Raw genomic sequence first — 25183 nt, 5'->3', positions numbered from 1 at the left:
ACCACTGAGCCACCCAGGGATCCCCTGCCCAGGGTTTTCTATTAATAACATCATGCCATCTACAAATAGTGACAAATTTGCTTCTTCCTTACCAATTTGGATGTCTTTTATTTCTTTTCCTTATCTAACTGCTATGGCTATGACTTCCACTTGGATAAAAGTGGCGAGAGTGGACATCCTCGTTTTGTTTCTGATCTTAGGGGGAAAGTTCTCCGCTTTCCATCATTGGGTATAAGGGTAGTTGTGTGTGTGTGTGTGTGTGTGTGTGTGTGTGTGTGTGTGTGTGTGTTTTATATAGGGCCTCTATTAGGTTGAAGTAAGTACCTTCTCCATCAACTTGTTGAGAGTTTTTATCATGAATAGATGTTATATTATGTCAAATGTTTTTTCTGCCCTCTACTGAGATGAGAATATGTTTTTTATCCTTTCTCTTACTAATGTGATGTATCACATTTATTGATTTGTGAATATTGAACCATGCTTACATTCCTGGAATAAATCCTACTTGATCGTGGTGAATGATTTTTTTTAATGTATTATTGAATTTGTTTCACTAATATTCCGTTGAAAATTTTTACATCCATGTTCATCAGAGACACTGGTCTGTAGTTCTCTTTCTCGTGTTGTCTTTGTCTGGTTTTGGTATCAAGGTAACACTAGCCTCATAGAATGAATTTGGAAGTTTTCCTTTCTGTTTTATCTTTTGGAATACTGTGAAAAAAATAGGTATTAACTCTTCTTTAAAAGTTTGGTAGAATTCACCTGTAAATTCATCTGGTCCTGGACTTCTGTTTGTTGAAAGTCTTAATTATCAATTAAATTTAATTTCTAGTAACAAGTCTGTTCAAACTTTCTATTTCTTTCTGAACCAGTTTTGGAAGGTTATTTGTTTATAAGAATTTATCCATTTCTTCTAGGTTGCTTGACTTATTGGTGTATGATTTGTCATACTGTTCTTTTATAATTTTTTGTATGCCCATGGTGTCAGTTGTTATTTTTCCCCCTTCATTTCTACTTCTATTTATTTCAGTCCTCTCTCTTTTTTCTTGTTGAGTGTTGCTAAAGGTCTGTCAATTTTGTTTTATCTTTACAAAAAAACAGCTCCTGTTTTCATCAATCATTTCTTTTTTTTTAAAGTCTATATTTCACTTATTTCTGTTCTAATCTTTATATTTCCTCCCTTCTACTAGTTTTTGGGCTTTTTTCATAGCTTATTAAGGTGTAAGGTTAGATTATTTGAGATTTTTCTTGTTTCTTGAGGTGGGCCTGTATTGCTATAATCTTTCCTTTTAGAACTACTTTTGCTGCATCCTAAAGATTTTGGAGTATTATGTTTTCATTTTCATTTGTTTCCATGTATTTTTTTTATTTCCTCTTTGATTTCTTGGTTGACCTATTCACTGTTTAGGAGCATGTTGTTTAGCTCCATGTATTTGTCATCTTTCTAGGTTTTTTCTTGTAATTGATTTCTAGTCTCATACCATTGTAGTCAGAAAAGATGCTTGATATGAGTTCAATCTTCTTAAATTTATTGAGACTTGTTTTGTGATGTAATATGTGATCTATCCTGGAGATCTATCCATCTATCCATGTGCACTTGAAAAGAATGAGTTTTCTCCCGTTTTGAATGGAATGCTATATATATACATAACATTTGGTCCATATGATCTAATATGTCATTGAAAGCCATTGTGGATTTGTGCCTTGTGGATTTTCTGTTTAAACTATTATGTAAGTGGGATGTTAAAGTCCCCTACTATTGTTGCATAACTGTCGATTTCTCTCTTTATTAACAATTACATTATATATTTAGGTGCTCATACACTGGGTACATATATATTTACAATTGTTATATCCTCTTGTTGAATTGCTCCCTTTATCACTATTAATGCCTTTTTTTGTGTCTTGTTACAGTTTTTGTTTTAAAGTCTATTTTATCTGATATGGGTATTGCTACGCTGACTTTTTTTTCCCGCTTCCACTTGCATGATATATGTTTTTTCACCTCTTCACTTTCAATCTGTAAGTGTCTTGTTTAAAATGAATCTCTTGTAGGCAACAAACAGATTGGTCTTGGTGGTTGTTGTTGTTGTTGTTGTTGTTTTTAATCTCTTCTGTCACCCTGTGTCTGTCGATTGGGGCATTTAGTTCAATTAAAGTAACTGTTGATAAGTATGTACTTGCTGCTATTTTGTAAATTGTTTTTTGGTTGTTTTTATAGTTCTTTTCTGTTCCTTTCTTCTCTTCTTGCTCTTTTCCCTTATGGCTTAGTGACTTTCTTTAGTGTTACGCTCAGATTCCTTTCTCTTTTTTGCATGTGGATCTACATAGATTTTTGACATGTAGTTACCATTAGGTTTATATGTAACATCTTATGTATATAGGTAGATTTTTTATATGTAGTTACCATTAAGTTTATATGTAACATCTTATGTATATAGCATTCTATAGTAAGTTGATGGCCACTTAAGTTTGAATACATCCTAAAAACACTAAATTTTTACTCTCCCTTCTATGTTTAATATATATGATGTCATATTTTATATCTTTTTATTATATATATCCCGTGGCTGATTTTTGTAGATATAATTAATTTTACTATTTTTGTGTTTTTACCTCCATGCTGGTTTTATAGTCTACTGATTAGTAGTCAGTAGACTGGCTTTATTAGTCTACTACCTATATTTTATGTTTTATTGTTAATTTTTTTCCCTTTCATAATTTCTCACTTTTAGTTCTGGCCTCTCTTCTATTCAAAGAATTCCTTTTAACATTTCTTGTAAGGTTGATTTAGTGGTAATGAACTCCTTTAAATTAAAGAAAGTCTTTAAACAGAACACTTTTTTATATGAAAACTTAAATACATTTAAAGTAATTTCTTTATTTTCAAGTATATTTTCCCAGCCTGTTCTAAGAAAAGGAATCTTTTTCTTACATATAGGGACTACATGATAAGAAAGCCCACTTAAATTTAAAGCTGTCAATGTATTCAGAATAATAAGTCTCATCTTGAATTCATAAGAGCTATAATAACCTTTTAAATTGGAGTCCTGATGAGTTTTTAATGAAAATGACAAAGCCCTAATTATTGCAGAGAGTACGGATTAAGGATTAAATGATGGCTCTCTAAACTCGCCAACATCTGGTTGTTATTTATTGATTTCTCTCAGCCCTGTGTTCCAGGCCAATGCCTTCCAGGAGGACACGTGCCTCCAGCTGCCACCTCCCATATGAGCACTGTTATAGGAAGCTTCTTTTGGTCAGCTGCAGTGAGTCATCTGCTTGGGCTGACAGATGGACAGAAGGAAACTACTTCCTATAGCAGGCAGAATCATTCATATGTTTCCAGAGAGCCACATGGGGAATTACAGGAGCAGAATTAGATTTAATTGTTTTTTGTTAGTCTAGATGTGTTCTGTTGTAGAGAAAGAAAGGAGGAAAAGAAAGATAATGTATTTGAAGAAGGAAAACACGAGAGGAAAAAAAGAGAAGAAGGGGCAGGAAAAGAAAAAGAGAAAAAAACATGGGACAAGCTGGTGTTGCCTCTCAGCACCCAGCCTTTGTGGTTAGAACTGCTGCCCCTACCCCCATGCAAAGGGCTCCCGTGTCCCTAGATGGTCTTCCAGCAGCCACATGCATTTAAATCAAGGTGGGGTCAGACCTGAACTGGCCTCTTTCCTCTGAGCTATGCTCACCACAAAGGCTGGGCATGTCTGACTGAATGCTATTCAAGATCATTTTTAATCAGGGTGAAGGGAAAAAAAGTGTCTTTGTGGCAGTGAAAATTGGAAGATGTAAAACTCAGAGCTCACAGGGGCACCTGGATGGCTCAGTCAGTTGAGTGTCCAACTCTTGATTTTGCTGCAGGCCATGATCTCAAGGTCCTGGGATCCAGACCCATGGTATAAGTGTTGGGCTCTTCACTCAGCAGGGGATCTGCTTAAGGATTCTCACCCTCTACCTCTCCCCCTGCTTATGCATGCACTCTTTCTCTCCCTCAAGTAAATAAATAAATGTTTTAAGAACACAAAAACCTTAAAGCTCACAAAAGGCAAGGCCCCTAACACAGGAAAAAGCTGACCTGCAGGAGAGATGGACTGGCAGGTGAAAAGGGGCATAGTTTGTCCCTAAAGCTCAGCCGGGTCTTCTGATTCTCACTGCACAGCAGAATTTCCCACTTGCCTATATTAATTTGAGTTGGTTTAACTTCAGGAATTAGAAATGCCACCACATAGGAAAGTGGTAATAAAGGAGAGGAATAAGACAAAAGAGGTTAGGACAATGCATATAAAGGAAAAGAATGAAAAAAAAAAAAGACACACACTATAGGCATTCTCCCTTGTTGGCTTTCATGAAGCTTGTGACCATTTTGGGGAGACCCACATGGCAAGGAGTTGCAGGTAGTCTCCAGGCAACCGCCAGAAAGAAACAGGGGCTCTCAGACCTACACACAAGAAGAAATTAATTCTAACCAATAACCTGATAGAGTTTGGCAGTAGCATCCTTCCCTAATCAATCTTCCAGTTGAAAGCCCAGCGATAGATAATACAGATTTGATACCAGAAAGTATGGTCTTTCTGGAATAACAACCTGAAAATATGAGTGTGACTCTGGATGGCAGTGGGTGGAAGATAAAGGAATTTTGAGTAGTGTAAGAGAAAATCTAAGTTGTCTAGAACCAACTGTTAGTAAAAATTTGGGTATTGAGGATGCTATTGATGAGGACTCAAAAGGAAGTGAGGAGCATGTTATTGGAAACCTAAAGTAGTGAGATCCTTGTTATGTTTTCAAGTGTTTGCAGAAATCATTTCCTGCAGTCATTTGAGAAGCAGCAGGACTTGTAAGTCATGAACCTTTATAGCTAAGATTTCCAAGGAAAGATGTAGGTGCCTTCTAGCCTGTAGTACTTATAGCTAAGCACTGCATATAGTAAACTTGCTATGTAGAGCAAAATGCAAGAGGAGAGAGATAAATTGGGGGAAGCAATGTTTGAAAAAAATGGATCCAGATTTTGATTATTTTGAAATTTTTCAACAGTCTTTCTGGATGGCAGAGAAAAAGTCAAGTATGACTGTAAAAATTATGTTAAACCTTAGAAAGTACAAATAGAGTATTCAAAAGGCCTTTCAGGTGATCAGGATGTCCTCATGAACCCTGCTGGCCATACCAGAGGGCCTCTAAGAAACTAAACTGTGTTGCTGTGTTGTCCCTCAGCCCACACAGCAGGAATCCCAGGTTAAAAAAAAAAAAAAAAAAAAGGCTTATCCAGAAAAGACTTTTGGGACTTTTGTCTAGAAATGTGAGCCCCCTGGGAAATTCATGGGAGACCCACCAGTTCTTGATAAAATGTTATCAGTAAAAATCTTGCAGCTTGGACTGAAAGAGGTAGAATACAAAAGGGAAGGAGATACCAAAATCCTAAAATTGTACTATCAGGAAGCAGACTGATGAAACTCAGCTGCAAATACATAATACCCTAATGAAGAGGGAAAGATGACTCACATGGCTAAACCAAGAACCCAGAGGCTGGAGACAAGAGCCATGGAAGATTACACTCATATTCTGCAACCTCATCAGGAATCTCCTTTCATCTTCCTAGCTGGGTTTCAGAACTATTATGGGCCAGCAACCTATCTGTCCTTTCCTTTTTCTACTTTTTAGAGTGGGGACATCGATAGCTGTTATGGATGGCTCTCCTACCACTGCACACTTGGTGTAGGAGGAGGGTGCCAACAATAACTTTAATTAAAGCTGGATGCTAGGTCTATAGATTTCAGATCAGTCAGGCAAGAGAAATTTCACACGGTCTCATTCACACCTTGGACCTGGCTTACATGATGAGATTCTGGACCTTGAGCCAATGCTATTGGGGGATGAGGCTCTTGGAGACCTTGAGAGGGATGAATGTATTTTGCATTTGGGAAGGGCATGAATCACTGGGGGCCAAAGTGACTCTGGCAACCTTGTAAGGAGGTCCCCATGATTCCTGTCTCCTGTATGCCCTTGCATAGCTCCCTCCTTCCAAGTGTAGATAGGACCTGTGATTTGCTTCTAATCTATACTATCCAGCAAAGGTGGATATGCATAGGTTACTGTATATGCAGGATTCAGTTACTCAGCATGGCTATCTGTCTTTCTGGAGACTGTCTTGCAGGCAGTGCTAAAGCATGCGGCTATTTGGGGAACTGCAGGCAGCCCCTAGAACCCAAAGGCAGCCTCTGGCTGAGGAACAGCTCAAACCCAAGGCCCTCAGGTCTCCAGCTGCAAGGAAACGAATTCTGCCAACAATATGAGTAAGCCTGGAAGTAGACTCTTCCCCAGTCCAGCCTCCGTGTGAGAATCCAGCCCTGCCAGACCCTGTGAGTGTGCCCTTGCACAGAACCCATGCCTGACTCACAGAAACAGCAAAATCATAAATATGTACTGGTTTAAGCTGATAGGTTTGTAGCACTATTCTTATGCAGCAATATATATACATATATATATACATATATATGTATATATATATAACATAGCATACATATATATGTATATATTGTATACAATATATATACTATATATGTATATATATGTGTATATATATATAAATATAACATAGCATACGTGTGTGTGTGTGTGTGTATAACATAGCAAGTAAGAAAGAGGGAAAGATATATAAAGGAGAGAGTAAATGCAAAATAAAAGAGAAGAAAAGATAACCAAGGGTCATTAGAAGACAGTCCCCTGATGGAGACCTCAGTGCAGTGGAGGCCACCAACCATGGCCTCCCTGCAGATAGGCCTCTGCAGCGCTGGCTCACCAATTCTGGGGAGGACGGGAAAGCAATTCAGACAGTGTGGACTCTAACCAGTGAACACTGCAACAGCTCCCAGCACCACAAGAAAAAGAGGTGCTAAGGAGAACACGTGGGGGCTGGCGGATTCTGCTCTCTCTAGGACACTGTCAGTACCTGGTCCGGCAGGTACCTCTGTAGCTGCTGAAAGCCAAAGCTTTTTGCCAACCTGTTGTGGTAGCTGCCAGGGTTCTTAGCAGGACAGACATGCTATCTGATGACAGTTCTAAGGCTCTTCAGGGGGTGCTCAGACCACAGCTCACAATAGTCTCTTTCAAAATGGAATGTCTGCTGGTTTACAGGGCAGCCTCAGGAAATTTTCACAGTGAATTGCAAGTCATATATTTCTTTTGAGATTCTGGTTCTTAATTCTCACAGAAATAAGTAGAAACTAGACATCAGGGAAAGCGATGTGTCAGTGATCATCAGTCTACTGCTTCAGTCAATAGAATGTCATCACATAATCCCTTAGCCAGGCTCTGTAATGTTTACAAAGCACAGTTAGGCTGCATTTCTGAGTAATCTTTTATCCTGACACTGCTCCTGAGCATTTGGTCTTACTAGGCAAGCGGTTCCTTAGACAAACAGCAGGCAGAAACCCAATTACCCACATCTCTCACACATTTGCCTTTTTTCTTAGCACTCGCAGTAATTCTGTCTCGTTTGAATAATGGCGTGAATGATGCTTAACTTAGGTTATTTACTACACACGTGTGTCGTAAGAGTAAGTGCCTGGAGGTAATGCTGTTGCCCAAAGTGTAAAAGATAGTGAAACTTCTTAAGTATTTAAGAAAACACACGCACACACATACACACACATACGCATGCACTCTTGTTTAATGCAAGGGTCTCTCTTTTGAACATAGCATTCATAACTAGAGATTTAATTAACTGCTTTAATGATAGTTAAAACATTTATTAATAAGCAACAGAGGCTAAAGTATAATGCATTTGAGCAACAAATTTTCAGTGATTGCTAGGTTGTCCCAAAGTCTCTGATCTCGAGGCCTTGGTGCAGAGGTGATTCAGAATTCAGGATTTCTGTTGACCTTGTTGGAAAGGTCACACTGTGTATATGCCATATATGGATAATTATATGCATTATGATTTCTGCAGAAAATCATATGCATTGTGCATTCTGAAAAAATCATATGCATTGTGATTTCTGAAAAAAAAAAAACCTCACTTTGTATTTAAATTAAATAAGATAAAGATTTTATAAATGTCATCAGCCAGGTTAAGCTTTACTGCTCTTGTGTTCAGGTCCAGCCAGGTTTTGCCTTCATGACAGTCCTTGTTTCTTCCAGAATATTTAGTAATTGAGAATTGCAGATGAGGGATGTGGACTTCTAATAATAGTCAACATTAAGGTGGATAGTGGATAGACCCAGACAGACAGATACTAAAGTCATTTACAAAAATAGGATAATGTCAGAGAGTTTACTACAGCCAGTGGGTTCCCAACCATGATCAAATAACAGGTCTACTTGGGGCATGAGTTCCTGCCAGGGTGGTGCTGTGTTGTCCCTTAATGTGCTTGTCTTTTTACTACGCATTTAAATGTCCAGTGTCTCTTGGAGTTTCCAGATTAAATCAGGAAGTGAAAAAATAAATGTTTTACTAATGTGAAAAAAAAATGCAGAGGCCATACCAAAGGCCACATAATAATGTAAAAATAGATTATAATGGCTTGTTGATTTCTCAGACACACCATAGTTCCATCTAAAAAATGTTTTACCTTACTGCCTCCCCCCAATTATTCATGCACAATGCATGTAAAGTGCAATATGGACCTGTTTTTCACAAAATATTTTCAAAATAAATTGGTAGATTTGATTTCTGTACTCAATATAGGTTAAAAACCCATGTGGGCCTTTAAATAAAGGAACATACCCAGATGCTTCCTTTTTCCCAATATTGCTTCCAATTCCTGCCACTGTCACTGAACATCACGATGTACTGATCACTCAGTGGGAGCTCCTGTACCCTCCTGGGGTAGCCACAGCTGTGACCATCATTCTCTCTCTAAAATCAATCTGCAGTCACTGGCATTTATTTGACATAAGTGGGGACCTGCCATCAGCATCTTTTTATAGAAACAATAAACTGAGAAAACAGAGGATCCCTGAGTGGCTCAGTGGTTTAGTGCCTGCCTTCGGCCCAGAGTGTGATCCTAGAGTCCCGGGATTGAGTCTCGCATCAGTCTCCCTGTGTAGAGCCTGCTTCTCCCTCTGCCTGTGTCTCTGCCTCTCTCTCTCTCTGTGTGTGTCTCTCATGAATAAATAAATAAAATCTTTAATAAAAAAATAAAATAAAATAAACTGAGAAAATAGAAACAAAAAAGAAGAAAGATCTTTGTTAATAGAGTAAAAAGAACTGTGAAACTGTATATATATATATATAATTAAGGAAATCATAGTTCTCCAACCCATAATATACAACTTCTTATCATTACAGAAAAAATAATTGGAACTTGAATTTAATGTAAAGAAATGGGCCTTAGATTAATTGCTGGACACTCTAGAGGGCAGACATTCCCTGAATATGTGAGGTGATTAATATGGGAAAAGGCCCTCAAACATCTCATACTTACTCAAAAGTGGTGGACCCTTTAGTTCCTGTGCAGGACTTGCTAAATAGCCCTGCTTCTGAAACTTTTGGCTTTTGCTGTGCATAAGGAAGCAAATTCATATTAAAGAAATTCTCAAAAGTATTTCAGCACACTGAAAAGGTTAAAAGATAAAAGCTGATCCAAATAAAGTTGCACAAAAATTCCTCCATGGCATAGAAAAGATGGTCATTCCATATTGCCAGTCATGTGATGAGAAGGAGGGAGCAGTTCAAAATATTTTTGGTAAATATTTTACAAAGGAATAAGACACTAATTTTCAATGTGTCTAGTGGTTTAAATTACAGTGTACTAAATAAACATAGTTTTCATTTGGCACAACTAGATAGACACTCAGCTTAACTTCATGATCAAAGGGGTGTAAAAGCCCACCGAGAATGTCTGCTTCAAGCTCTCAAAGCCAAGATTCATTGTGCAGATGTAGTGGTTCAATCCAGAAATAAGTCTGTATGTGGGAATGAGAAGCCTGGGGAGCTTGGGAGCTCCGACCCAGGTGCTTTCCCATTCTATCTTTCTCTTGCCGCCTTCTGTTCTTTTCCTTTAAATAGAAACCTTTTCATGAGTATGCTCTATGGAGTTCTGTGTGTCCTCTCAAATATACGAAGTTGAGAAATCTTCACATTCACCGAATGCGTATACCGAATTGCAAGAGACGTTGTTATGACTCTAAGATTTAGAATGTGACTGGATCTAGCATTCCTAAAGTGAACTTCTCTAAATATAATTATGCATATTTCTGGTGCCATATATTCAACAATATGAAAGTAATAAAAAGAATAAGAGAGAACACTCTCTATCTCTCCATAAAGATATTTCTTAGAGTAACGTAGCTCACTAAATCTGTTGACCTGGAAGACAGCAACATTTTCTGACTTTAGCATTTTTCTCTTACAGATATATTTTGTCCTCAGAAGATATTTGACTGGGATGGCTCCAATTATATAATTTTAGAATACATTCTAAAGTACTTTAAAATGTGTTGAAATCTATTAAAACTAGTAAGCATTTACGGAGTACCTATTATTAAGGAATGAAGCCTGCACCCAGCCTTTGTCATCAAATATGTCACCATGAGAAATGCTTAGTATTTAATGCAGGCACCAGAGATCAGAATGTAAATAAAGTGCTTACAATATTTTTTTTTCAGAAGGGACTCTGGGAAGAGAGAGGACATGGATAGGGGCTTGAAATTCAGCCTTCATTTGATGTCATGGAAGAGAAGTAGGAATGAGGACCATTGGTCTATCTCAACCTGTATGACCCTGGACAAGTCAGTGAATCCCTCTAGTCTTCTGGGCCCTCACTCAGAATATGCATGGCTTTGACATCTCTAAATTCTATTCCTATTCTAAGAATCTGATGCATCACAGAATCACTGCCTTGCTTTGTTCAGCAAAGGTCTCCTAATCTTCATTGAATCTTTCAAATTCTTGGACATGGGTCTTTCTTTTTCACCAGAGCTCTACTAAAATATATCAATTGGTAAAAATTGTAAGAAAAGCTGATAGCGAGTATCTTAGTGAGCAATCCGTGGTTCTATTGCTAGATTTATTAGTCAACCCATGATTAAACTCATTCAATTTAACAAATACCATTTACCAAAAAAAACCACAATTTCACTCAAGTGTGTCATATACAAGTGTTGAATTGTTTTAGTTCAATATTCCTAAACTTCCATTAAATCCAGTTTGTTAAAATGTCAGTCTTTTGGGGAAAAAAAAATCTTTGTTTATGATACTATTTTGCAAATGAGGTAAAGGACAAATCCCAAGTTTTAAGTTGTCTTTTGAAAACTTCAGTCTCCAATAATAAAATTAGCAATACTCATCTAAAATTGTATATTCTGGGATCCCTGGGTGGCGCAGCGGTTTAGCGCCTGCCTTTGGCCCAGGGCGCGATCCTGGGGACCCGGGATCGAGTCCCACATCGGGCTCCCAGTGCATGGAGCCTGCTTCTCCCTCTGCCTATGTCTCTGCCTCTCTCTCTCTCTCTCTGTGTGTGACTGTAATAAATAAATAAAAATTTAAAAAGATAAAATAAAATAAAATCGTATATTCTAAAAAGATGTTTGATAAAGTAACTCAATAAGTTGGAAATCTGTGCTTCCATTGTTCATGTGTAATAAGTTTTAATAGGAAGACAATGAACTTTCTGGTGGAAGAATAAGCCCCATTGCTTTATTCTTTTTTTTTCTTTAAGATTTATTTGTTTATTTTAGAGAGAAAGAGAGTCTTAAGTAGACTCCTTGCTGAGCGTGGGGCTCAATGCAGGGCTTGATCTCACGACCTTGAGACCTGATCTCATGACCAGATCTCACAACCTGAGCTGAAACCAAGAGTTGGATGCTTCACCAACTGAGCCACCCAAGTGGGCCCTCCCCCACCATTGCTTTATTCTTTATTGTGCATTTGGTTGTGAAGCCTTTGTACCTTTTCTAAGACAGGACATGTAGAGCCATGCCTGAATTGACAAAACAAGTAAGAGCTGCTATCAGCTCCCTAGAAAACAGTCAACTAAAAAGATGTACAGTTTATAGTGATTACACTGTTTTTAATCTTAAGAACCCTTTCCATCCAAAAAAACCCAAGTTGAATTGAAATATATCACAAATTATTTTTGTTTTACTTTATAAGATGGAAGATTCTTTAAAAGAGACAATTTCAGAGGATTCGATAGTTGAATACATAGTACTTTATAATAGCTAGATGTTTGAAAATTGTTTAATAAGTAGATGTAATCTCACTGCAAATATTTAGGGTCATTTAAATTATATTCAAAGTTGGGGTGCCTGGGTGGCTCAGTTAGTTAAGCATCTGTTCTCAGCTCAGGTCATGATCCCAGGGTCCTTGGATCGAGTCTCACCTGCTTCTCCCTCTCCTCTCTGCTCATGCTCTCTCTCACTATCTCTGTCTCTGTCTCTCTCAAATAAATAAAATTTAAAAAAAATTATACCCCAAATCTTCCAAATCGATAGCACTGAATTAAATAGAAGAAACTATGCAAAATCAATAACTTGTTGGGTGTTGTTTTGAAATTCTCTAATGTTGAAACTGTATTTTGTATTATTTGTCATAGTGTTTTGTGGTAGGCAATGCACCTATGAGGATTTTATAGAATGGACCCTATTTGAAGCTTCAGGGTCCATTTCAGATAGCCTTGCCTGGTTGTCATGGCCAATGTCCTGGTCATGAACAGGTGAGCATCTTAAAGCAGTCCAGTCAGAGTAAGGACTATGAGTTTGTTTAATGTGTGAGTGAAACAATGCTCTTTTTTTCCATGTCCGGTCTGGGGTGTGGCTGCAGGGATAGGGGCTACTCTGCGCATCTCTACCACGAGAGACCATGTGATGATGTCAGAACAAGCAGAAGGAGCTCTGAGGGACAGAGCTGGAGACTGCTCAGCCTCCGAGACTGGTAAAGTCACAACAATAGACTTGCACAACTTTATAAGTTCTCTTCATGTTTTAGCCATTTTTGCACATTATGAGGTTTTTTGGCTGAATCGAAATATCAACCAATGTTTTGAATATTGTGGGGGCCTTTTTAATAACAAGGTAAGTTTTTTTAAAAAGTTTTATTACTTTTAAGTCACCTCTATACCCATAATGGGGCTTGAACTCACAACCCCAAGATCAAGAGTCACCTACTCTTCCAACTGAGCCAGCCAGCCCCCCCCCCCCAGAACATTGCTCATAACCGGACAGATGAATTGTTCATTTAAAGCCATTCACTTAAAAAAATTTGACTAACCAGCTTTTCTAAGCTTCTTATATAGACTTGGAAATAGTAAATAATGCATGTAAAGAAGTAACTGCTTTCTAATATTCTCCAATCTGAACCACCAAACTTCTCTTTTTAAAAAAAAAATCTTATTTAACAGCTCTCTATGCATTTTGCACTAATGCCATTGGTTTTCAAGTAAATGCTGAAAAAAAGACACCCTAAAGAAATATGTATGCATAATTTAATCTTTACTTCAATGCCATAGTATATAGACACAAAATCCATTACAAACACTTTCACTTTCTTCATCTTTGTATTTCTAGTATTCAACACAGCTCATACTGTAGACGCTAAATAAATGCCTTTTGAATAAGTGAAAGATAAAGTGCCTAAATGTTACAGTGCTCTGTTTCTGTAAAGAAGTGGTGTAGCAGGCGGTTGAACACATGGGATGTAAGGTCAGGTGAACCTGAATTCAAGTCTGGCGTGTCAATTTCTAGCTGAGTCATTTGAGGATGTTACCTGTACCTAATCTTCACAAGGAGCAGAGTTGCAGGCACTACCTTTACAAAGCCTTCATGACACTTCATATTGATTTTCTATATTTTCTCTAGACAAGGGCTTTGAGGCTTAAAAGCAAAATGGCATAGTCCTTTCTTTACCTATTCAAGATCACTTCTGTAGGTAAAAGTGTATCTAAAAACAAAGACCAAATACAAATAATAAAAATCTCTAAGCATCAGGAGTTCTATCACCATATATCTAAAAACCTATCAGAAGAATTGGCATTTCATGGTTACTCAGTGTTCTTTATATTTAAATCAAGTGAAAAGATGAGATTAAATCAATTATGTTATATACTAAAGATTGCAGTAAAGTTGGAAAATATTAAAGCAATTAATCCACTTTCAGGACAAAATTAACCTGCTTCCTAAATTTATGAATCTCATGTAATGCAAATTACATATAATCTGTCATACGACCAAACTCCAATAAGTGCCCTAGAAGGTTGCTGACCTAGCATTTAAGGAAGATCTCTCAAATCATGAAATTGGCTTTACAGTTTACAGATTCAGCACCTGCCAAGTATGAGGATGTGTCTGGGAGAGAAAATAGATTACAGTCAATGCATATATATTTTCTTTAATTTATTTGTTCCTTCTCTGATCATTTAAAGACACATTCACTGAACACACTACAAAAATCATTTTCGCACTCCCTGACTGACCCCATCCTGTGTGAGGCAGTCACGAGTGGGATAGCCATGCGCCATAGTCACGTGAGTGTGAATTGACTGCTGTGAGTGACCTCCAGTGATTCTTGATATGTGGGAGTCACCTCTTCCCCTCCTGGCATATCTACTAAAGTGTTATTCATCCCCCCCCCTTTTTTTTCAATAAGATTCACAGTCAATTCTAAGGTTATAGAAAAGTAGGTGTTTTTTTGTTTGTTCGTTTGTTTGTTTGTTTGTTTGTTTGTTTGAATAGGCTGATGTTCTGATCTTGCCAGCTGGTCTCATCCTTATATAATTTTCTACTCGCCTTCATATCCCAAACAGATAGCTCAGTTGTCTTTCCAAATCACAGATCTGATCGACTGTGCTCAGAAAACTCTGGAGGAGGAGTCCATCCTCCTTCCTGCCAAGGTCAGGCCTACCTAGAAAGGAGTCCCTGTGTCTTGCCACAAATCCCTGCATCCTCTTCCCCTTCCCTCTAAGCTCCACTATTCCAATCCTTGCCGACGGTCCAGCCTCCACCCTTGCTTGTCTCACATCAAAGTCTTCCTAGTCCTGGGATAATTGAGGTTTCTTTCCCATCAGCTCCTCTCTTTACCTGCTTTAAAGACATCATTCTTCCACACTCTTCACATACCCTTTGGTGTCTTTTTTTTTCCCCCTTTGGTGTCTTTTTGCCTCAGTTTGCAACCATGAAATCCAGGACCTTTGCTTCCTCAGACCAGTGCTGCTGTGGCCTTTTACAGACTGCCCCCCCTCCGATTCCTCAAAGCACCACGGACCTCAGGATGAGTGACTACGGTGTATATTGTTGATGGCATGGGGATGGCTATCTAACAGAGCATGTATGTGGCAAACAAAACTTGGAACTGGGTACAACATGAGTGTTTCAAGATTTCACATCAAAAAACATGGCCAAGACCTTCCCACGATGCTCCCACTGCCAGCCTGGCTCTTCTTCCTGGATAGTCACTGATCTCCTACCCCTGGGGGTCAAACCTCAGGAGCTCACTGCTTCACTTATCTTTGGGAAAAGCCAAACCTCTTTATACAGGCATTACTCTGAGCCTAGAATATGCATCTTGGTCCAACCATGACCATCCACTTGACACATTAATTCTTCAACCATGCCTTCCTGCAGTCTGAGCTTTTCACTCTAAAAACTGTCCCAGAGCTGTGCTCTTGTGAGCCAACCCAGGGCTGGACTGCCCAGGCCTACCAGGTGAGTCTAAGGAGGCCTCTGACACTCTGTTTTGGGTCCCCTTTGAGTTCTTTCCTGCAGAGGACATGCCCCTCCATTCTTCCTGAAATGTTCTAGTTTCCTGTGGATCACTTTGGAAAGAATGCATACACACAAACAGACATGATACTGTACACGCATGCACAGAGACGTGTACAGAACACACATGCATACATACATATATATGTATACACACGTGCATCACACATGTATGCACATGTGCACATTGCACGCATTCATTCTTTCAGCACACAGTTACTGAAGCCCATGTGAAGAATACAGTAAGGGGCAAAATATGGTCATTGCCCTAATGGTGCTTATGGTCAAGTGAGGGAGATGACGAATCATTGCAAAATAAAATCTCTCCTTATACTCTGTGACTATGGAACTGAAGGCCTAGCTAGCACTCAGAAGATGCCCACCAGAAGGACTTGCCAGAGCAAGGGGATGATAACAGCTTTAAACCTGTTCTTGGAAAAACAAGGAGACCTAAGAGAGGAGGGAAGGGCATTTCAGGGAGGGGGAACAGCACATGAGAAGACCCAGTGATATGAGGAAGGGTTTATTAAGCTCTTAGTATTAGTTCTGAAGGAATTACCAGAAGACAAATCAAGACTCCCTCCTCTACAAAAAAAGTACTTTAAAATATATTGACCTGTGATGCTGAGCCAAAAAAAAAATCCCATCCATATATAAAATCCTGTTTATTTTTATCTTAATATGATGAGATTTGAAAAATTGCACACCATTTTTCTTCCATTTGAAAAACTCTCGTTCAACGTTTAAGTGCCTGCAAGTACCAGAGTTATCGCTCCGCTGTTTTTCTTTGATCATATGAACTTCAATTGCACTTGGCTTTCTGGCAGACACATAACAGATTGATGGCATGCTTTAGCTTTAACCTTCTCAAATTCTGAGAAAGAGCACATCCTAAAATATACGTGTTGATGGCCGATGAACTGAAATGTCACTTGCAGACTCAGTTCAGTGAACAACCTTTAGAAACAAGTAAATGAAAAGTGCAATTGCTCTAAGTTTTATGGCTTCCAAAGGCTCTTTTTTATCCAATATGATTCTGAATGGATCTGACAGAAAAATGTTAGACATTTACAGTATCTTTCTTTGTCCCCTTGGAGCAAATAAGATGCTGATGTTATTTTTAAACTATGGATTTAGTGATTCTTAAAAAGAAATTCTGTAGAAGTGATGAATGCCCAAGAAAAATAATCTGAAGAAGAGAGACAACATGGGCTGGAAACAGGGGTGTCATCTGGAAGACATTGGGGGTTAATAGCCCTAGAGCTTGCCAATCAACTAGACATGGCTCTTCAGGAGAAAGCAGAGGTTTTCTATGATTTTTCCCAAACCCAAATCCAGTTCTTGGTTTAAAGAATTAGACTCAGTGCCTGGTTATATCTTTGTAGCTACGGCTGTGCCCATCATTCAATAATCTAAGGATGACTGTGCCCTTCAGTTGGTCCCTCAGAACACCTCATCTCCTTTCTTCCAGTGTGCTTCACCCCACGACCAACCTGTACACTTGTGCCCTAGCCCCAGGCTGGAGGAGACTCCCTGCCCCCTGCCTGTCCTCTTGGCAGTCGAGCTGGGTCTGTCCCTGATGCTGCCCCTGACCTTCGGCTTCCTGTGGTCTGTCAGGTCCTCTATCCTTGTAGCATCACCTTCTAGGTACCAGGCCTCACTGCCTGCTTGGACCACCCTGCCCTTCTGCTCTGCTTCTGAGTCTGCAAGGCTACCTGCCTTACCGTATCAGGTGTTTCGTCATACAACACTAGTCATTCCAGACTTCAGTTCACCTGTTCAGACCTAGCCGTTTGTCATTTCCTTGGGTTCTAAGCACATCTGGAACCTGACAGTAGTCTCATCTTCTACATGGTACTTTTCCTTCTGTATTAAATCCCTACGGCTAAGACTCTTGCCGCTGCTTACTTGGGTCTCCCAGAACTCCCAGGCCCAACCCACTTTGGCAATGGACATATTTGACAGGTGTGTACCACTGATAAGCAGCCTAGCTCTGGCTCCATTTCTCAGCAGAGCTGACACTAAAACATTAGGGTACACACCTGTCTGTCCTCTTGTGCTGTTAGCCTGACATGGACACTAGAGTCTTAGTAACACATCTCGCTGACAATGACTCTATGATGCCTTATATGATTTTAAGCCTGTTCCCTCATCAGGTGCTTTCCTCATCAGATTTGGTGAGGCAGTCAGATATCAGTGAGCTAGGCCAGGAAGCAAACCCGAGACTGAGTTCCCCAGCTTGCAGACATAGGCTTTGGGAATCTCTGAGACCAGGGACTTTCAGAGGAGTTGGTGGAGAGGGAGGGAACTGTGCAAGGATCCAGCAGAACCTCCCCCAGATGCCATCTACATACTATGGAATCTCAGGGTGCTGGTAATGATGGCTGCCAGAGTGGAGATAGCCACATATACCTCCACTTCATGGCATGAGGAACCCTGATGGCTGGTCCAAGAGCCTCCTTTGTTCTGCTTTGTTGTTTTTCCTTCACACTCCCAGCTCCAGTGTAGTCACTTTAGTCTCAATTATCTTGCAAAGTGTAGATCCTTCCAACGCTCCTTCCACACACTGATGTACTTCCTTACATAATACTTAAAATTCAGTGTGTTTTAGTGTGCAAAACAGCATTGCATTTTGCTCTTAACTGTACCCTGTTTCATACTTTTTCATTAACATGATGACTTTTAAACTTATTTCTATTACTACATTACTTCTAACTCCTTTATGATGTTACAGAGCATTTGTGGATCATTTTACATTTCAAGTTTTCTAATAATGGATGCTTCAACACGTTACTGTTACTAAAGACACTATGGTGAACATTATGGACCTGCCGAAGAACTTTTTAATATGGAGAAGATATACTTTTAACCAACTTAATAAACAAATATATGCAAATAAAGTATAGTGCAAACAATCTATTCATTTGAATCTACTGCACTGGATTTCACAAGTAGAACTGAGCTTTTCTGACAATGTGTTCAATGTCCCGCGTATAGGAAGCACTCACTCAATTAGTATTAACCTGATTGGTTAACATACACAGCTTCAGATGTCATCTATTGGACACCTTTATCCACGAGATATCATGAAGTGCTCAGTAATGCTCTAGTGAACCCAAAATATCAACATCTTTTCTTGTTGACTTAACAGCACAAAAGAATATATGTTAATTAGACTTTAGAAGTTTGGAACATAAGAGGATTTGTTTTGAACCTTAGAGGACACTTAATTCACACACTTTAGCTAGATAACATGCTTGCTTGGGGGAAAATAAAGGTATTTACTCCTTGAGGAATCATAATGTCTAGGAACTTCAAGTCTCCAAACTTAGGGATTCTAATAATACAGACTCCTAAATGTAATGGGTGATTATCAGGACCTCTGGGTTTTAGAAAGTGGAGTATCCTCAGGACACAGAAGTAGCTCAGGTCCTCCAGAGTCATGGTAGGGACTGACAGGGGCCTCTGGGGGATCCTCACATGAATAGATCCATATGCACCATGGTCCAGTGCTTTACATTCTCTGCCTATGTCACTCTTGAGCTTGACATTTGGCAGCCCAGAGACTGGATCGATTCCATATTTTGTTTTGTTTTGTTCTTGTTCTTTACAATGAATTTGTTATCTGCATTTAAAAATGAAATTTGTAATAAAGATGTAAATTACCAGCTTCCATAATTTGGCTATTGTAGATAATGCTGTTATAAACATCAGGGTGCATATATCCCTTTGAATTGTTTGTTTGTTTTTTGTATCCTTTGGGTAAACACCTAGTAGTGCAATTGCTGTATCGTAGGGTAGTTCCTTTTTTAACCTTTTGAGGAAACTCCAGACTGTTCTCCAGAGTGGCTGCACCAGTTTGCATTCCCACCAACAGTGCAAGAGGGTTCCCTTTTCTCCACATCCTCACCAACACCTGTCGTTTCTTGTGTTGTTGATTTTAGCCATTCTGACAGGTGTGAGGTGATATCTCATTGTACTTTTGACTTGCATTTCCCTGATTATAAATGATATTGAGCTTCTTTTCATGTGCCTGTTGGCCATTTGTATGTATTCTTTGGATAAATGTCTATTTGTGTCTTCTGCTGCTCATTTTGAATTGGATTATTCATTTTTGGGGTATTGAGTTTTATAAGTTCTTTATATATTTTGGATGCTAAACTTTCATCAATTATGTAATTTGCAAATATCTTCTCCTATTCTATAGGTTGCCTTTTAGTTTTGTTGATTGTTTCTTTCACTCTATAGGAGCTTTTTATTTTGATGAAGTCCAATGGTTTATTTTTGCTTTTGTTTCCCTTCCCTCAGGAGACATATATAGAAAGAAGTTGCTATAGCCAATATCAAAGAGATTACTGCCTGTGTTCTCCTCTAGAGTTTTTATGGTTTCAGGTCTCATATTTAGGTCTTTCATCCATTTGGAATTTACTTTTGCGTGTGGTGTAAGAAAGTGATCCAGTTTTATTCTTTTGCATGTTGCTGTCCAGTTTTCCTAACACCAGAGTGGAGTGGGTGCAGGGATGGGTGAAACAGGTGATGAGGATGAAGGAGGGCACCTGTTGTGATGAGCACCAGGTGTTGTATGGAAGTGTTGCATCACTATATTGTACACTTGAAACTAATATCACACTGTATGTTAATAGGAATTTAAATAATAACTTTTAAAAATACAGATTACCAGCTTCTTATTTCAAAAAAATTAAGATCTACAAAACTTGGCAGTAACTGGCTAAAAGTGAGGAGCAGCAGCCTCTGTAGGATGAAATATGAGATTCTCCATCATGCTATATCACTACATTCACTCTCATTGTGTATCCAACATGGGGGTTGGGCATCTTGTGTTTGTTATATTTACCATCTACATTCTCTTACTGATGTTACCTGGCTTCCTCTGGGAGTAATAGGCATGTCTGATACAGAGGCTCTCTTAGGGAGTGCATGCCATGGAGAAGGGGCAATGGAATGATTAAGACAAGAGAATCAGGGTTGTGCACAAGGACCTCCAGTAATGAGCTCTGTGACCTCAGACAAGTTACTGTGCTTCTCCAGCCCTGATGACCCTTTGTAAAGTAAGGGATTGGACTATTCAGTATTTTTCAAATTAAACACTGCTCTTCACAAGAAACTAATAGGTACCCCATTAAAAAAAAAAACAAGAACCATGAGACTTTTCTTCTAAAATGCATTTTTAAATATATCAGCTTATAAAAACATAAAGTTTGCAAAATAAGCTTATTTTTCAGACTTTATCCTGCCAACTTTATGTTGCAACTTCCCAGTTTATATCTGTAGGTTGTAACTCTAAGAATTAACACATCTAAATCCACACCTTTGATCCCCCTAGTCCTGTTCCCACTCCCACTTCCAGATGTTAAACCATCAACCCAGCCACTCAAGCAGAAACTTCTGTAACGTATTTGGCTCATTATTTTCCCAGATGCATCCATCCCATCAGCTAATTCTGTCTCAGTATCGGTTACCTAGCCATGTAAAAAATGACCCCAAAACTTAGTAGCTTAAAAAAATAAACACTTTATTAGCTCGTAGTTTTGCGGGTCAGCAATTTGGGCTAGATACAACTGTATGGCTTTTTTCTTGGTCTTAGGGAATGCACTCAAGTGGCCGCATTAGCTGGTGGGTTGGCTGGTGCCTGGTAGTGCCTCAGCTGTAACAGCCCATATCTACCAGATATGGTCTAATCACCTGTGAAACTGGCTTTGGCTTCTTCACATGGCAGTCTAAAGGCAACAAAAAAGGGCAAACACCATGATGAAGGCACATTTTCAAGTCCTTGTTTGCATCACATTTGTTAATGTCTTGTTGGTCAAAACATGTCAGCTGGCTAAGTCCAGAGTCAGAGAGGAACCACATAAGAATGTGGATAGAGGTGAGGCATGGTCACTGGGGACCACTGCCATTGACGCTCTTTCCCCAAATCCAAATCAAATCCCAAATCCTTCTGCACTTTCCATACCCACTGGTTCATCCAAGATCCAAGTCACTCTAGTCTCTCACTTGGAAATTGTTATAGACTCCTAACTTATCTGTCTACATTTTCTTTCATATCCCCCTATTAGGTTTTCCAAGGACAACAAATTATTTAAAACATAAATAAGGTAGTTTCTTTCCCTATCGAGAACCCTTCAATGATTTATCATTTAATTGAGAATGTAATGCAGATTCCTTCTTTGGGCTAAAACACCTATGCAGTTTTGTTTCCATTTACTTGTGCTATTCATCTCCTTTTACTCTACTGTCATCATGGATGCCATTTTTCAATTTCCCAGAGAAATCAGACTCCTCCCAACAATGCATCTTTCCATTACCATTCATGCATGCTGCCCAGAATGTTCTTTCCTCAGCCTTTGCATGACTTGGCTCCCCCTCAGATCTCATTAAAGTGGGATCCTTCAATTATTCTCTTTCAAACCTGGTTTGTTTCTTTTGAAGTGCTCTATGAGTCACAATTTTCTGTTTGTGTGTGCGTTTATAGTCCTTTTTCACTTTCTTGTTTGCTGTTAGACACTAGATTATAGACACATAAGGAGGTTGTAACCCTTTTTTCTCACTGTTTTATCTGTCGTGCTTAATATATAGTAGAAATTCATGAAATGTTTGTACAACGATTTCTACAAACTCAAAGCAGAATTATCCACATGGCCAAGAAGTGGAAATGACCTAAATGCCCATAAACTGATCAATGAATGAATAAAATGTGGTATACCCACACAAAGGAGTATTATTCTATAATAAAAAGAAGTGAGGTAGTGACACATGCTACAGCATAGATAAGCAGGGCAAACAATGAAAGACACCAGACCAAAACAAAAACACTACATATGTATGATTCCATTCATGTGAACTTTCCAGAATAGGTAAATCTATAGAAACAGAAAGTGGATTAGTGTTTGCCAAAGACTGGGCAGTGATAGCGCTTGGAGATACGGAATGACTGCTCATTATAGGGAGTTTCTTTTTGGCGTGATGAAAATATTCCAAAATTATATAATCATTAGGAATGCACAACTCTGTCACTACACTAAAAAAAATAAATGTGCACTTTATGTGGGAAAATTGTATGATACATACATTATATCTCAACAAGAATGATTAAAAGCAATTCTTAGAGAATGAAATAAAATCAAGGGCAGCAATAGTGTTTCAAAAATTCTCTAATTTCTGTTATCTTTTCCATTTTAGAGGTAAATTGTAAAAGAATAAGTGCTTTGAACCCAGAAACAGGAGGAGTCAGCCTAAAAGCTCCTCTGGCAAAGATGATTTAGTTAAAGAAAAGTTACAAAATCATGGAATTTTAAACCTTCAGTTCACACTAAAGAATATTCCATCATAAAATGCTGTGTCCTTGAAGATATTTTAATTAGCTAGACACACGCGTGCGCGCATGCACACACACACATGTACACACACACTTCTGAATTCATTCTGGCTGTGCAAGCACCAGGCAAGACCCAAACAACTATTTCCAACTCCTGACATAGGTGTGGAAATAGGCTTTTTCTATCATTGTGAAAATGTTTCTTGGTTGTCAAAGAACTACTAATTATTTATTTTAACCTGCCTGAAATTTAAAATTATTTGAGCTTGCAAACTGAATCTGCTCTAGTTAGCTTCTTAGTCAAATGAGGAAAATCAGCCAGTATGTTTAAGAGACTTACCTAAGATGATTCAACTAAAAACAAAACTTCAGTCTACAGATTTAATTTTCCTTGCTCTTTCCCCTAAGTTTTATCACCATAATTTGTCATTTCAGATCTATAATTTGTCATTTCAGATCCATAATGTGTTGTAATAATACCCTCCTTTGGAGTGTGCTGCTACTGAAAACTTTTTGGAACCATGAAAAAGGAATTATTTATCATGGTGCTTCTCTCATTAATGTCACATTTTTGTTGATATCTGATATTGTTGAAGATACTCTTAGACAACATCCAGAGTCTTTCCACTCAAGAAAAACAGCCACCAATCCGCACAATTAATCTTTCAAAAGACGCTTTCCCTATGAGAGGTGATTATTTTATTTCCTACCACCTATTTTCTTTCATGTATTCTATCTTATGCTTAGAAATTTTTAAAAAACATACATACAAACAACAACAACAAGAAAACCACCACACGTACACACAATAAAACCCCTCTGAGATAAAAGTCTGCCTTAGCTTATCACATTGTCTAATGTATGTTGTGTACTAAGTAACCTTGGATTGAACAGTCATGCTAATAGGTTGTTATATGACTGTGTGGTAATGAAAGAAACAACGAGATACCTAAGCCCTTCCAAATTGTGTTGGAGCCTCACTGTTCCCTAATTTAACAAAGATCCTCCCTGCCAACAAGACAACCTATCCTGCTGGCATGAGCCTTGCCTCCCTCCTAGACACAGGGGTCCTAACAAAAATTGCTCCCTGAACTAGCAAGATGGACTTGACCCTTTGCAGTTCAAACAGCCCCCACCTGAATCAGAGTTAGACATGTAAGATTACCACGAAACTTAACAATGAGACATTGAATTTGGAATATAAATATAAAGATATTTGAATGCAAAATTGAATAGAGGTTTATCTAGATAAAGAATTAATGAACTGACTTTGGTTCACAATTCTTATTGGAAGGAAGACAAATGATAATTTGTCAAGTAACATTTGATATGCCAAGCGACTTACAAATAGTGTTCTATTTAATCTTCACATTAAATGTATGAAGTAAGGGTCACAGTCTGTAAAATAGATGAGGAAATAGAGGATGGAGATGTAACAATTTATTGATATCATATAATTTGTGAGATATAGAACTACATTTTAAAATATGGCTGATCTTGGGGCACCTGGGTGGCTTAGTGGTGGAGCATCTGCCTTTGGCTCAAGTCATGATCCCAGTTCCTGGGACTCTGCCCGTGTCTCTGCCTCTCTCTTTGTGTGTCCCTCATGAATAAATAAAGAAAATCTTTAAAATAAAATAGAATATGGTTGATCTTGTCATTTCTATAATACCAAATTATTCTCCTAGAGTTTCTCAAACTTCAAGAAATACACAGAAATTTATTTGGGATCATTCCACAGTAATTTATTGAGGACAGATGCTAATACAGATCTTTTGAGAATCAAAAAGATCATTAAGGGAAAGACAATTGGTAAAGTGTATTTTTTTTTTTCCTGAAACAAAATACATCTTTGGTCCTTAGTGTTAGGTATAGGGTTTAAAAGCAAGTGTATGGTTGTCTCTTTGCTCCTGAGAGAAGCCTTCCAAAATTTAAGGCAAAGGACCAGAAAACTTGATGTTACAAGATGTCTTGATTCAATAGTTTTGTTACTGCCAATTTTTAAAAGATTTTATTTATTTATTCATGAGAGACATACAGAGAGAGGGGAAGACATAGACAGAGGGAGAGGCAGGCTCCTCACAGGGAGCCCAATTCAGCGACTCTATCCCTGGACCCGGGATCAAGTCCTGAGCTGAAGGCAGTTGCTCA

This window comes from Vulpes lagopus, chromosome 2 (genome assembly GCF_018345385.1).
Source record: "Vulpes lagopus strain Blue_001 chromosome 2, ASM1834538v1, whole genome shotgun sequence".
NCBI classification, from domain to species: Eukaryota; Metazoa; Chordata; class Mammalia; order Carnivora; family Canidae; genus Vulpes; species Vulpes lagopus.
This window is presented reverse-complemented; position numbering follows the sequence as displayed.